The sequence below is a fragment of the Balearica regulorum genome, chromosome 21 (genome assembly GCF_011004875.1).
Source record: "Balearica regulorum gibbericeps isolate bBalReg1 chromosome 21, bBalReg1.pri, whole genome shotgun sequence".
Lineage (NCBI taxonomy): Eukaryota > Metazoa > Chordata > Aves > Gruiformes > Gruidae > Balearica > Balearica regulorum.
In genome coordinates, this window is record NC_046204.1 from 4880554 (window position 1) to 4893334 (window position 12781).

General features: G+C 43.3%; 1 protein-coding gene across 3 annotated transcripts in view; it reads left to right on the forward strand.

Annotated features, from left to right (window-relative positions):
- Nucleotides 1-12781, forward strand: part of PIK3CD (phosphatidylinositol-4,5-bisphosphate 3-kinase catalytic subunit delta) — a 61470-nt gene that overhangs the window by 19733 nt on the left and 28956 nt on the right. The window lies entirely within an intron of this gene.

Genomic DNA, 12781 nt, shown 5'->3' on the forward strand with positions numbered 1-12781 from the left:
GAAACTTTGGGGGAATTTGCACACGTGCAATCAGAGCTGCTGACTCCTCACTCAAGCAGAGAAAAACATTGTTTTCAGAATCAGTTATGCTGCTTTTTTTTTTTTTATGGCCTCTTCCTTTCTTTTTTTTTTTTTTTTTGTGACATAAGAGCAGCAGTGTGACTGGTTTTAATTTTCTGCTATAAGACTGATCCCAAGAGAGTAAGTGGGGAGTACTACTAGACAATTCACACTCAATGTCTTCTCCTGGTGCTGCCAGCGTGGAGGAAGACCACTTTCTCCTGGACCCAGATGATGGGAGCACTGTTTACTGGACTCATTCAGTCTTTGCTAATTCACATGTGGGTAGAGCTACCAGGACATGTATTTACCCATGCCAGCCTGTAGCTATGAGGTCTCCAAAGTACAGCCAAGGTAGTTGGCACAGCCATCTGTTGATGAGCTGGAAACACTGATCATCAAGAAAGTGATTAAAAAAAAAATCAGTCAAGGTTTGATTGTCCCACAGCTGGTCATTTTGCTGCCTAAAGTGCCTGAAGAGGAAGACTCTTGTGTGTGAGTTCTCTTTCCTGTGCAAGTTTGTCAGGTATTCTCATCTTTGCTTTTTTGCAATGTAGCGGGATTTCATGTGCTATTTTTTTGTCATTTGTAAATTGAGTAGAAGTTTGGCTGACTTTCCTCCTTTGGTCAGCTGGACCCCACAAAAGAGGTTCAGGACAAGGAGTAGGGAAAAATACTGTGATGCTCTGGATTGAGCAATTCCCAGTGCCAAGTAATCTGTTATCACCAAACATGCTGGGGTGCCCTTATCAGAGATAAGGGAAGACAAAGATGATTACCAGCCATTCTGGTAAATGCAATCAGATGTGTGTACTTGTGCATCTCTTCTCTTGGCAAAATACATTTCACATCTCTGTGGGCTTTCACTGGTTCTGATTCAGCAGTGAAAAAAAGATCAGGTGTGGGTTTTGAGGGGTTGGTTGGTTTGGTTTTTGTCATTTTCTAATCTGAGGGAGCTACTCCAATCTTAAAGTTTGCTATGTGGATATTTATGTGGCCACAGGGAGAAGACTGTCTGGTGTTTCAGGAACAGAAAGCAGTGCTACCCTCCATTCCCCCACTGCTGCATATGACCTCCCAACATGGGATGCACAAGCAGAGTGCACAGGAGTAAACAGCAGCAATCAATAAAGTAGTGAAGGAAGAGAACAATGTAAATAAATAATGTGCATGGAGGAATAGTCAGGGCATGACCTGTTAGCACTGAATGGTCTGTAAGTGGGTGCTGCGGCTTGGATTTGTAATGGCATGACATTAAAAGCCCATATGGCATCATCCGGAGCTCTGTGTTTTCAGAGGGCATTTGTCTGGCTCCAGGGTGGGAGCTAGTAAGACAGACAAGGGTGACAGGGTGGGAAATGGCACAGAAAGAGAAATGCTTCTGTAAAAGGAGAAGTCTAAGGAGGAGGAAGGATATATTTTTAGTGTCAAAGGGCTTGTGAATTTCTTTTGCTTTTGCCATGGAAGGAATCATATGTGTAGTGGCTAGGTATATTTTTGTTGGGGGCTTTTGGGGTGGGGAGGAAACGTCTTTAAAGGCTCCTTTTCTTTGCAAACTTTTCTTTAGAGAGTTTAGTGAGCATCTTGGCTCCCCAGAGCGTCCCAAAGGAGCCTGACCGGATGAGCAGGTGGGTGGTGTGTGGTCGCCACAGAAGCAGGCAGGAAACGCTGCCATTGGGGGTTCACTGGGGTGTCGTGCCATACGTCTGCAGGAGGCTTGTTAACCTGCTGGGCAGCTGACTGGTGAGCCACACATCTAGCAATAGGTAACCACAACAAAAGTCACTGTCAGTCATGTTTTGCTTTCGCCCCCCGCTTCTCCAGCCTGCGTAGCCTGAGACACTTGCTGATAGAGTTTGCAATTTTGCAAGCCATGTGTATCTGCGCCATAGTAACAATGCTGGGATTGCAAAAGCATGCTCACAAAGCATGGTAGTCTTCGTGTAACAGGCAGTTCAGTGCCCATAAGCTCTTTGGACAGTTGAAGCTAGTGCTTCCCAGCAAAACATCTACCTCAAGACCTGGCATCTCCGACCTCTCGGAGCAAAGCAAGTAAAGTTTCCTGCTGCTCCCCATCATGAGAGCACTGCTCTTTGAGAATATAGCAGTTTGAAATGGGATGGTAGAGAGACTCTCTGCTGACACTAACGTAAATGGAATAGTTCCCTTTTCTGGTGCCTTGTTTCTTGTTGCTAATTCTTTCAAAACTTTTCTTTCTAGAAGTAGGGTTTTATGGTCAGGTCATTGGAAACAAGCTACATCCCCTCTTGTGGTACTCGAGCAAATGGCTGTATTTGGTCTATGTTTTCAAGTGGTTTCCGTGTTTCTTGGTATCTCCAATGGGAACTCCAGATCAATTCGTTCTCAAAGTCACACAAAGCGATGTGGCTTGGCAGTGTGCTTTGGCAATATTATTGTGCTGTACATAATAGCATGTACCTATGAAGTTGGTGCTTATGCAGAGAGGCTGCACAGATTTCACTAAACTTTCCCATTAAATTACCAAGCCTAATTCTGAAAGCATTGCCTTGCCAAAGTTTGTGCACGAACTCAGTGGTGCAATCCATCTCCTTTTTGATAGTGGCATGCCCTGGGTTTCTTCCTGTAGACATCCAAGCATCAAGCGTCTTGCTGCCTGGGGCTCTGCTAACTATGTGTGTCTGTTACTGTCCTCTCCTTACCCCTGTCATTTCTCATTTTATCCAGGAGACTTTGCTCTGTGTCTTTCTACCCATGGCATTTAGAAAAAGAGCAAATTGAAAAATCTGGCTCTTCACTGTAGCTAATTTACACCAGTCACTCAAAACACTAAGCAGAAAGTGGGTAGGAGGAAGGAAATGAGAGGTTGAGTTTTTTCCTGTTGCAGGTAACAAGGAAATAAAATAGGAAATTCAGCACAAAGTTGTCGTCTTGCTGAGCCCCCACCACCACCACAGGCTGCAGGTGCTTTATGGCTGCTTTTGTTCGATGATTTATTCCTCTTAGTGTCAGGGTAAAGCTGGACTTAAGGTCTTTGGTGCAGAACAGGCTTACGGCAGAGACAATTTAGAAAAGGGACTTCCAGGCAGTCTGGGTAAGACCAAAGTTTTACCTGTTTAAAAGAGATGAGGGGTGAGTTGCTGTGTGCTCGTCATATTAATACAGAAGCTGACTATTGAGGACCTAGTGGAAATAGTTGTGTCAAATTCAGTCTAAGATCTCTTTACAATTTTCCAACCAAGTGACTGAGCAGTGGTATATGCAAAGGTGTGTAAGCTTGGGAAAATTTGTGTTATATGGCTGTCCTTCTGTTAAAATGGAAAAATCACTTAGGTGAAGCCTCATTACTCAGGGCTGTAAAATGTACAAATATGAAGATAGACTGCAGACTCTTCTAGTAAGCAATTAAGACTGCACGTGGAAACTGCCATCATTCAATTGATTTAATAATTGAATTAATATTTTGTGTTTGCCAATATGGACAGTTTTATCTGTTTAGGAGTAGATGACTTATTTAATGTGCTAGACTCAGCTAAAGCACCAGTTAAATGTGGGACTTTTATCCCCCCTTTAATTTGCAAGTATTCGAGTGTTTTCCTTGAAATAAGCCCTGACAAATGAGCAGCATGGTCTTCCTGGAAAATTGAAGGGAAAAGATTTTAAGTAAATAAATCTGTTTCAGTTTTTCATGGGTGTTGAGGGAAGGTGAGTTACCAGGAGTGCAGTGCTTTGGCTTTGAAAGGCAGCCTTCGGGAAGAGGACCTGGACAACATACGCTCAGAAATAAGTGGCATGACTTGTATGTGCAAAACCCAGTCTGCAGATCATAATGATGTACAATTTCTGCAGAAGAATGTGCCTTTTTCTTTTCCTCAAGTCCCAGAGAAAAGACGCAAGCTCTGCAACTATTGATGATAATTCCAGATGACCCAAAAGGATGTGGTACAAGATACACATGTGGGAGCGAGTTGGGGTTTTTGTCAACAGCTTAGATACAATGCTTATTGTAACTCCACCTTCTGGGTGTCCTGCTTTGCTGTTTTGCGTGTAGTTCACCTCTTACTTTGTATGTGCATGTAACGTGTCACGTGTGTGCTCACAGGCAGCGCCTCCTCACTCAGCATGGCAGTGTAAGGCTGATTGTTGTCTACCATAGGAAGTGTGTCTTGTGTATCTGGGTACAGAGTGGATGTGCAGGGTGATGCCAGTCCTAAGCATTCTAATAGGAAGAAGGTTTATTCCTAGAGGTGTTCCAGGAAGAGCATATCCACGCTCAGCTGGACTTGCAAAACACCTAGGCTTTGCTGGACATGTCCATTCCTACCCTTGCATTAAAATGTAGCAGGCTACTGGACACCAGCCTACCACTGAGCAGCTCTTTCCAACCAAATCGTGTGCCAGGGCATCCATCCCAAGGACTGCCCAAAATTATCCTCAGGCTGCGACTTACTGCTGATTTCTGCACTGGGGCAGATGGTTTTGGGCTGCTGGACAACTTTCCTGAACTTTCCCACAAGAGTCTCCTATCTTTCTGGTTTTAGGTGACTGATTTTAAAGACTTTCCTGGTTTGTGGTACTCTGTTTTTCCCTTTTTTTGTGAGGATAGCAGAAAAGCCAGCTAGAGGAAAACCGCTAATCTCTTAAGTGATCCAGTACTAAACATTGCTGTTCCCACTGTCCTGAAAGGGAAACTAAGGCAGCGAGTTTGTAGCATCGCCAATGTCATGGAAAGGGGCAGGGTGAGACCTGCAAAAAGCCTTTGAGGCAGCAAATTTAGATACTTAAATGCATCCTGCTGATGTGAGGGGAGACCCAGTCTCACTCAAATCCTGGCTGCTGCCACATTTTAAATGATGATACTGTAATAATAAACAATGAAGCTTTTTATTTTATTTTGAGAGGCATACTCACCCTTGTAGCATATAGAGTAAGTGCTTAAAGTAGTTAATACTTGTCTGGTACACTTTCCCAGTCCTAGTACTGTTTAGGCTGGCTGGAATGTTTGCTTCTGTGAAATACATCTTCTCTTCTTTGTAAGTATTTTTAAAGACTTAATGAAAACAAACATTATCTATTTCTGGACCAAAATTTGAGGACAAAAATTTTGCACTTTCCTGCTACCAAAAAGAGTTTGTTTTTCCTTTACTGTTCCCAGGGTAAAAGTTGTGGTTTTACCTCCAGCTATGTAAATGATTCTTCAGCAATATGTCTTAGGTGGAAATTCCCCATTCACAAATGGAAATTTTACTCTGGTAACAGTAAAAATAATAATTTTTTTCAGCCAAAGCCATTTCTCATTTTGGAAAAAAGAAAAAAAATTCACATTCCTTTTCTCCTTGTTGTCATTGATGACTCATGCAATGGCCATTGCTACTTATTTCTGACTCTAAGTGATTTTTCAGGTGGCTGCTAAAAAATTCTTAAAGCATTTGTCACTGGCATCTGCCTCATCTTGTAACATGATACATACACTCTGCATAAAAACCAGAATATATTTGTTTGGGTTCTGAATGTTGCTTAGTTTGGAATACACACTTTAAACATCAAATAAAACTAAACAAACAAAAATCACCCAAATATAACAAACACATGAGTTTGTGCAAAATATTTAGTGCAGGCAGGCACCTGCATCTGTCTGTCTTCAGTGCACAGACAGCCACCCACACAAAAGTTTGCAAGATCCGGTCTTACTGGAAACAATTAATAAGGACCCCCAAAATTCCCAAACTGGATGAAGGACTTTTTTCTTTCTTTTTTTTAATGCTCCGATGTTATCACTGAGGTCTAGTTTTATATTTTTTGAGAACCCAACACTCATGTGAACTTAAACTGTACTTCTGAGTGTGGGAAGACTGGGTGCTGCTTTTCTTCTGGTAGCAAGGTAAAGGATCCAGAATCCCCTAACAGTAATTTCAAGATTAAATAGTGTAGTTTAGTTAAACAGGCAGTTTACAACTCATAATGGAAATTTGTGGGTTCACAGATCACTCACTTTCCGCAAAAAGTACTCCCAAGAAATGGTATTTGAAAAAAAAAAAGAAAAAAAAAGGGTTATTTAAAAGGTTGTTCGTCCCTCCTGAAGAACTGATAGTCAGGGAAGGGATGTACCTTCTGTCCATTTGCATTTGACATTCTTTGGTTTTATATCAAAAAATCATCTTCAATAGAAGTGAGTTTTTGAGAGGCATTCCTTGTGTGTGTGGGAAAATGCTGGGTGTATGTATGCAATTATATGTTGAAGTGATAAGAAGTAAACAGTATTTTGTGTTGAGACACTGATGCTTTGAACTTCTGTAGCACCACCAGCTAAAGACCTCAAATGACTTGTACAAACAGCAAAGCTTCACAAAATGCCCTGTGAAACACGGAAGTAATATTATCTGTATTCTGCACATAGAGGAACAGGTGAAACAGCTTATTAGAGGCCGTGGCATCAGTGCCAGTGTGTGGAGTAGAATGTGAGTACCTTACTCCAGGTCCTATCCTTGAAAGCATTAAGTCTTGGGTTTTTGGAGCAGTGTGTGTAATTTTGGGGGGAGTTTTTGTTGGTTTTGTGTGTTTTCCCCAAACTATTTTGTCTTTGGCTTTTGCAGTCTGTAACCCAAACTGTATCCCTGACATAGCTTCATGTATCTTGCAGAACTGGGTCAGTAGCATCTCCTCCCATCTAGCATTTGACTAATATCTTCCACTCCGTTCTCTGGGATGTTGTGCTGCTTGCAACACCAACAATTAAGAGAACTTGCTTTTTCCTTAACGCAATGCTTTGGCACGGGCAGAGGTTGTAACTTTGAAATTCTGATGAAGAAACATCTAAGGAGGCATCAAATGAAGCCTCCTGGTTCATTTTGATAACCTCCTAAGGAGATCTGCCTCCAGGGACTTTTCTTCTTTAGAAGTCCTGTGGTGTCGCTGATGATCAAGATAGGAATCTCAGCTGCTTGCTGCAGCTAGCTCAGGTCAGTTCTTGTTGCTTATTTTTCCTCTGCAAACATTTATGGGGAAATCATGGAGGAATGCATTGTTCTCAAGTCTGCAACGTCCTTCATTTAAATGCGTAGTCACACAAATAAAACAGTATTTTTGTCTGGGCAAGGACACTGAAGTACGCCATTCTGGTCTTCAGCAAGAGAGCTGAGTATCTTTGCCATCGTTCTCCCTTCTCTCCGTTGTTCAAGGGTCCCAGGCTTGACGCTAGTTCAGAGGCTCTGAACAAACAGGCTGCTCAGGTCTTTGAATCCCACTCCCTAATAATTCACCATCAGCTCCTATACAGCTCATGGAAAGATTTCACTTAGTGCGTTTTTTGTTTGAATGCATGTCCATCAGATGAAGAGAAAAATGTACTGAGGCTTTGTCATGGTTTTCTTCTCTGAAATATCTCTTGTGACAATATTAACAAAGCAAACTGTGGCCTTGTTCTTGGAAGAAAAACAACTCATGTTATAACACTGTGCACTCAGCTGTCCCAAAGTCCAAGCTATGAAATAACTGCCGCATTTTTCTTCAGAGAAATATCCTCTTCTTGGGAAGGTTGCTTGAGCGTAGATGAAGAACAGGAGAAAAACAGCATGTTTCAGGGTCGGTTAAGGATGTGTGCCTCAGGATGTGACAAGTTAGCAGTGCAAGGAGGTTGTCAGCCCAGGGCAGTGAAGAGCCCTTGTCCCTGTATCTGTGGTCCCCCCAGGTTAATGCAACCCATACTGGGTAAAGCTGGTAAACGTGCTTGCGATCCTTTGGGGTTTCTTCCCCTAAGTATCCTCACCTGGTGTTTGTCCTCTACCTTGTCCTTAGCAGGGGACATGCCATTTTTGTGGGACTTGAGCTGGGGGGAAAGTGGAACCTGAGACGTGTGATAGATCTCTTGAGAGAGGTGATAGTTTTAGTCTTCATTTTAAGAAGGTTGTGGCGGATTTCTCCTCTCAGTTTTATTCAACACAGCTTTTTGCTAGTTTCTGTTCCTCCAGAGACCTGTCAGGGGCTACTGCCCTGCAATCCTTGCACTGCTCACTGCAGCAAATCCATGTTTCCTACTTTGCTGCTCTGTGCAGGGAATTTCTCTTTGTGCCCTCACAACCTCCTTCCTCCCTCTCCTCAGCCCTGGCAGCAGCCAGCGCTATCACAGGAACCATGGGATCGTCTGCCTTGCAGCTCTTTGGTGGTTTGTTGTCCATCGTCTCTTCGCATTTCCACCAGTCATGGGTCTCAATGCGCTTGCTGTCCTTTGCCCAGTCACCTCCCAACCAGAATTATTCTGTACCTAACTGGCTTTTTAAGTCACCATTTCCTCCATTTTTCTTCTTCTTTCTTCTTCTTTCTTCTTCTCCTTACTGAATATATAGATGTTCTACAAGTAAATTTACATTATCCTTATAAAACAAGTCCTTCAGTGAGGATTCCAGAGATCTAACTTGATTTTTTCCACCATCCCCCTATGTACCTTTTGGCCAATTCACTTCTGTGCCTTGGTTTTCTTGTGTGTCAAGAGCAAAGGAGGAAAGGCGTGGGTATGCAGAGTTTACAGTACATACTATTTAAGTTTTTTAAGCAGTACAAATGAAAGTGCATGTATTCTGAATATACTAACAACATTTACTATTTATTATTACTAGTGCTATATTCCTACCAAACAGGAATTTATGTCAAATTAGGTTGGTGCTGTCATACTCCCAGTGCTAGATCAGAGCTTGGTTTCCCTGGGATGAGTGTTTGCTTTGATAATACTTCTGGCTAGTTGAGCAGTTTGTGCATGTTATCGCTCATATCCTACCGCACTGCTGACTGCTATATGAATAATATGGGGCTTGACATTAAAATTGGGAATTCATATCTGAATTTCCCCAACAAAGTTTAGGAGGTTTTGGATCTGCCGTTTGTTTTAGGTTAGTTAATGCTTTCCTTAGAGCACTAGCACTGATTTTCAAAATGATGAAGGTCTAGGTTCCCCTCATCTTTTATGTTGTGTTCTATTTGAATAAACATTTGTAAAATACAGCAGTATTAAGTTGTTTATGAAGCTCATCTTAATTGATAAGGCTGTGGCAGCTCTGGCTATTTGAAGATGGAGAATTGGAAAGTTCAAGACATGAAAATGAATGTGTACAGCAGTTGGAGGCTGTAAGCTGCAGTTAAAATTCTTAGTACAGTTTATCCTAATATCCTAACTTCCCTTCAGCGTGCACATTGCTTGCTTGCAAGAGAGCCTAGAGGCCCAAATATGAATATATATGTAAAGAAATCCCAATAAAGAATGAACAGCCTGTAGCAGTGTAGCATTATGCTATAGCACAGAGACCCTTCATGTAAGATGCAAAAAGAAACAGCAATCTTCAAATCTTGAAGTGCTGTTTGGCTTGGCCATGAGCATTTCTCAGCAGAGGATGTATCCTGTGGCTGTACTTACACAGACGAGCTCTGCTGCTTGCCTCTGTGATAGCTGGTGTGGATCAATGTTGTACGCTTCATGCGGCTGTGATCCTATTTCAGATCTTGTTGCCAAAAAACCCTCTTTTGACTTTTAAATAAGAACAAGTTACCGGCCCTATTTGCAGACCAACTGTGTAGCTGAAGCAAAAACGCGGTTTCCCGCCTGTTGGTAGTGTTAACCACATGGAGTAAATAGTTTCAACTCTCCTAAAACTGCTTTGGCTTCCTGTTTGCTTTGTGGTGAATTTGGTGGGGGGGGGGGGCATTAATTTGTTTGTTTACCTCGTACCCCAGTAATTGGAGGATGAGAGAGGCTGCTTCTAGCCTCATCTGTAGAAGTGGTCAATGCAGCTTCATAAATGTTACTATTGACTAAAATTGCCAACATCTATGTGGCTCGGGACGCAGGAGGGCAGGCATGGTGTTTTTCTCTCCAGGTGCTCCATTGGCAATTGAAAGTGTTCCTGCTGGGCAATCCTGTAAATGCCAAGGCACTGTGGTTACATTACTTGCTTGTTGTCATCCTCCTCTTTCTCCTCCTGTTCCTTCTTCCTCCAAAAGCTGACCAGCTGTCTCATCTAGGTTATGAACGTTGGCTAAATTTCTCATGCAGCAAATTGGTGTAGAGAAAGGATTTGGAAAGGAGATGGTTGAGCTGTACAGCTCCTGTCCATTTGTCTTTCTACTGTCTATAGTTTTGTTAGCCCTGGGTAGTCCGCAGTGCATGTCCTTTATAATGCAGTCTGAGAGAATATCCCCTCTTGTTTTCAAGTGCATTTGTCTATGCATGGCAAATACTGATTTTTTTTTTTTAATGAAAGTCAGTTTGTGTTATCGAACAACTGTGTCCACATCGGTTTTAGATACCGATTTTTCTTCTTTGCCTGATGCTTAGCTTGGAGTCAAGCTGTAGTTGCTGTACTCTACCCTATTTGTTATTATTGCAGGGCTCTTAACTGAAGACAGAACTGCCGTGTCCCCGTGGCAGAGATCAGCCCCTGCAATTACACAAAAAGTGACCGTTCTTCTCTCCTCTGCACTCTCCTAATGAGCCCCGCATAAAACGCGGACCATGGTGCGACAGTCATGAGTACTAGGCTGGGGTCTGCACCGTTCACCGAGCAGGGCGAGGCTGACCCCCGACTTGGCAGGATCATGAAATCATGTTTCTGGTGAATTCATCAGAGTAAGTGATGTGGAGCACATGCCTGCTGTATGGCCAGGGAATTTAATACAAAATTAACCTTTCAGAGTTTTGTGAACAACTCTGGGTAAATTTCTACCAGATTGGCATGGTGTGGAGATGGTCTTTTTGAACTGGCAAGCCTAGTGCACGCCCGATATTGGATGTATTTGAAATAACGCCACGTGGATACCACTAGCCCTTCTTAAGAGTGTTCTTCCAACCCGTTAACACTGTTTTGTTCTCAATAACACGGAGGAAAAACAACTGACCTTTCCCTTCTGTTCTTCCTGGAGGTTTCGGATCTTTAATGTAGCAGGTTGCAACTTTTTTCCCTTCTTTATGGTTTCTGTTGTCCAATTTCTCACAGGCCATGTGGGCAAACGTCCTATAAGTGTTCAGTACAGTCCTATATGTGAAACTTGGAGATGATGAATAGAAAAGCTGTTGAAAAGGAAAAAAAATAGCAGAACAGAAACCAGAATTCCTGTAAACAATCTGTTAAAAATATCTTCAACACATGTCAGGGCTGATGATTTAAAATAGACAGTTTCTGAGCTTTAAAAGGTCGCATTAAGACGTGATAGTAGATTCAAATGGAGTTGAAGAAGGAATGTTTTAACAGTCACATTTTGTACTGATGGTAAGATATCTGTGTTGCCAACTACTAATGTTCAGGAGAAAAAAAAGAGTCAGGTCGCAAGAATAATAAGCTTTTCTTGGATTATAACATGGGGGAAAAAAAAATTATACTTTAATCACGTGCCTCCAGCAGTAGAAGCTTTAGGAAAAACGGTGATTCTGGGAGTTGTAAAATTGCAGGACCAGTCAACGCAATGCACTGATGCTAACCATGTCCTATACCAGGATTGCTTGTTTCCATGTGAGATAATTAAAAGCACAAATCCAGGTTCACGATCTCTTATTATTTGTGACCCAAAGTACGGTGGGCGCTCCTCAAGTGCAAGAGGAGACATGTGAAAAGAGAGAGATTTTTTCAAATGAGCAAATGGTCTTTGGGTATCTAATTGCTGCTGAAAATTTAATGAGACAGAGGAGAGTGATTGTTTTTTGAACACTGGAAACACTTCTTATCCTCATCTGCTGCTGCTTTGGAACCACTAATTTCCCATGACGAGTCAGAGAGCTGCTCTGTGCAAAAGGGTGATAACAGCCCCGTGGGGTGTCTGAGAAGTGGCTGACCCTTGAGGCACCTTGGGGCTCTGGTGGGACGGGCCCTTGCACAATGGTTCGGTGCCTGGGTGCGTTTCCCCTGCAGCCGACGCACCTGTGCAAGGAGTTGGGGGAGGAAAAAAAGGGTAGTTTGTATGTCCTTGGTGTCCAGCATACAAGGTGTGCTTGGTTCCTCTCTCCCATGATTAGCAGGTGCTAGTGAAAGACCAGGCGTGTTGCAACCTATTGCTACCCTGCTCCTCCCTTGGCCCTCCCGCCACCTTGCCTGCCATGGCCGCATTTCTTCTCGTCTCCCACTCGCTTGACTCTCCTTTGGGATTTGGGGTCCTCCCCATCCTTATTGCACAAAACTGTTCCAGATGAAGAAAGAACAATCGTGTGATTGAGGTTGTCAAAGGAGCCCTTTCCGGGGAAGGAGTGAATCCAGAACCATTTTAAATCTCCTATATGATTAGTTTTACACATACATGTGGATTTAGGGCCTGCCTTCGACATCGCGTCCTATCGTTGGTCCTTCAGCTCTGGTAGTAACAGAGCTATTGTCTGGTGTTACCGGCAGCGTGTCCTTGCTGCAGGCACGATGTCAGCAGCTTCAGGACGGTGGCAGCCATGTAATGCTTTGGACGTTTTCTGTGCCTGGCTGCCAGGTTTGATTTCTCCTGGGGGTGTTGCATTGCCAGTTGTGCATCATCTTGTGCACTAGGCTGCACGAACCAGTGCTGCACAGATTACCGGTGTGCAGCGCACAGCTGGAGCGACCTGTGCACGCCAAAGGGCGACTGCCGCGCAGTGTTGGATTACTGGCGCGCAACGCCAGGTCCCTGCTGCAGGGTTACTGGTGCGTGACACGCAACTACAGCTGTACAGTTACTGGGGCCCAGCGCGGAATGGCTGGTGGGGGATCGGTGGTGCGCGGCTGGTGCAGGGGTTCAGGTGCGT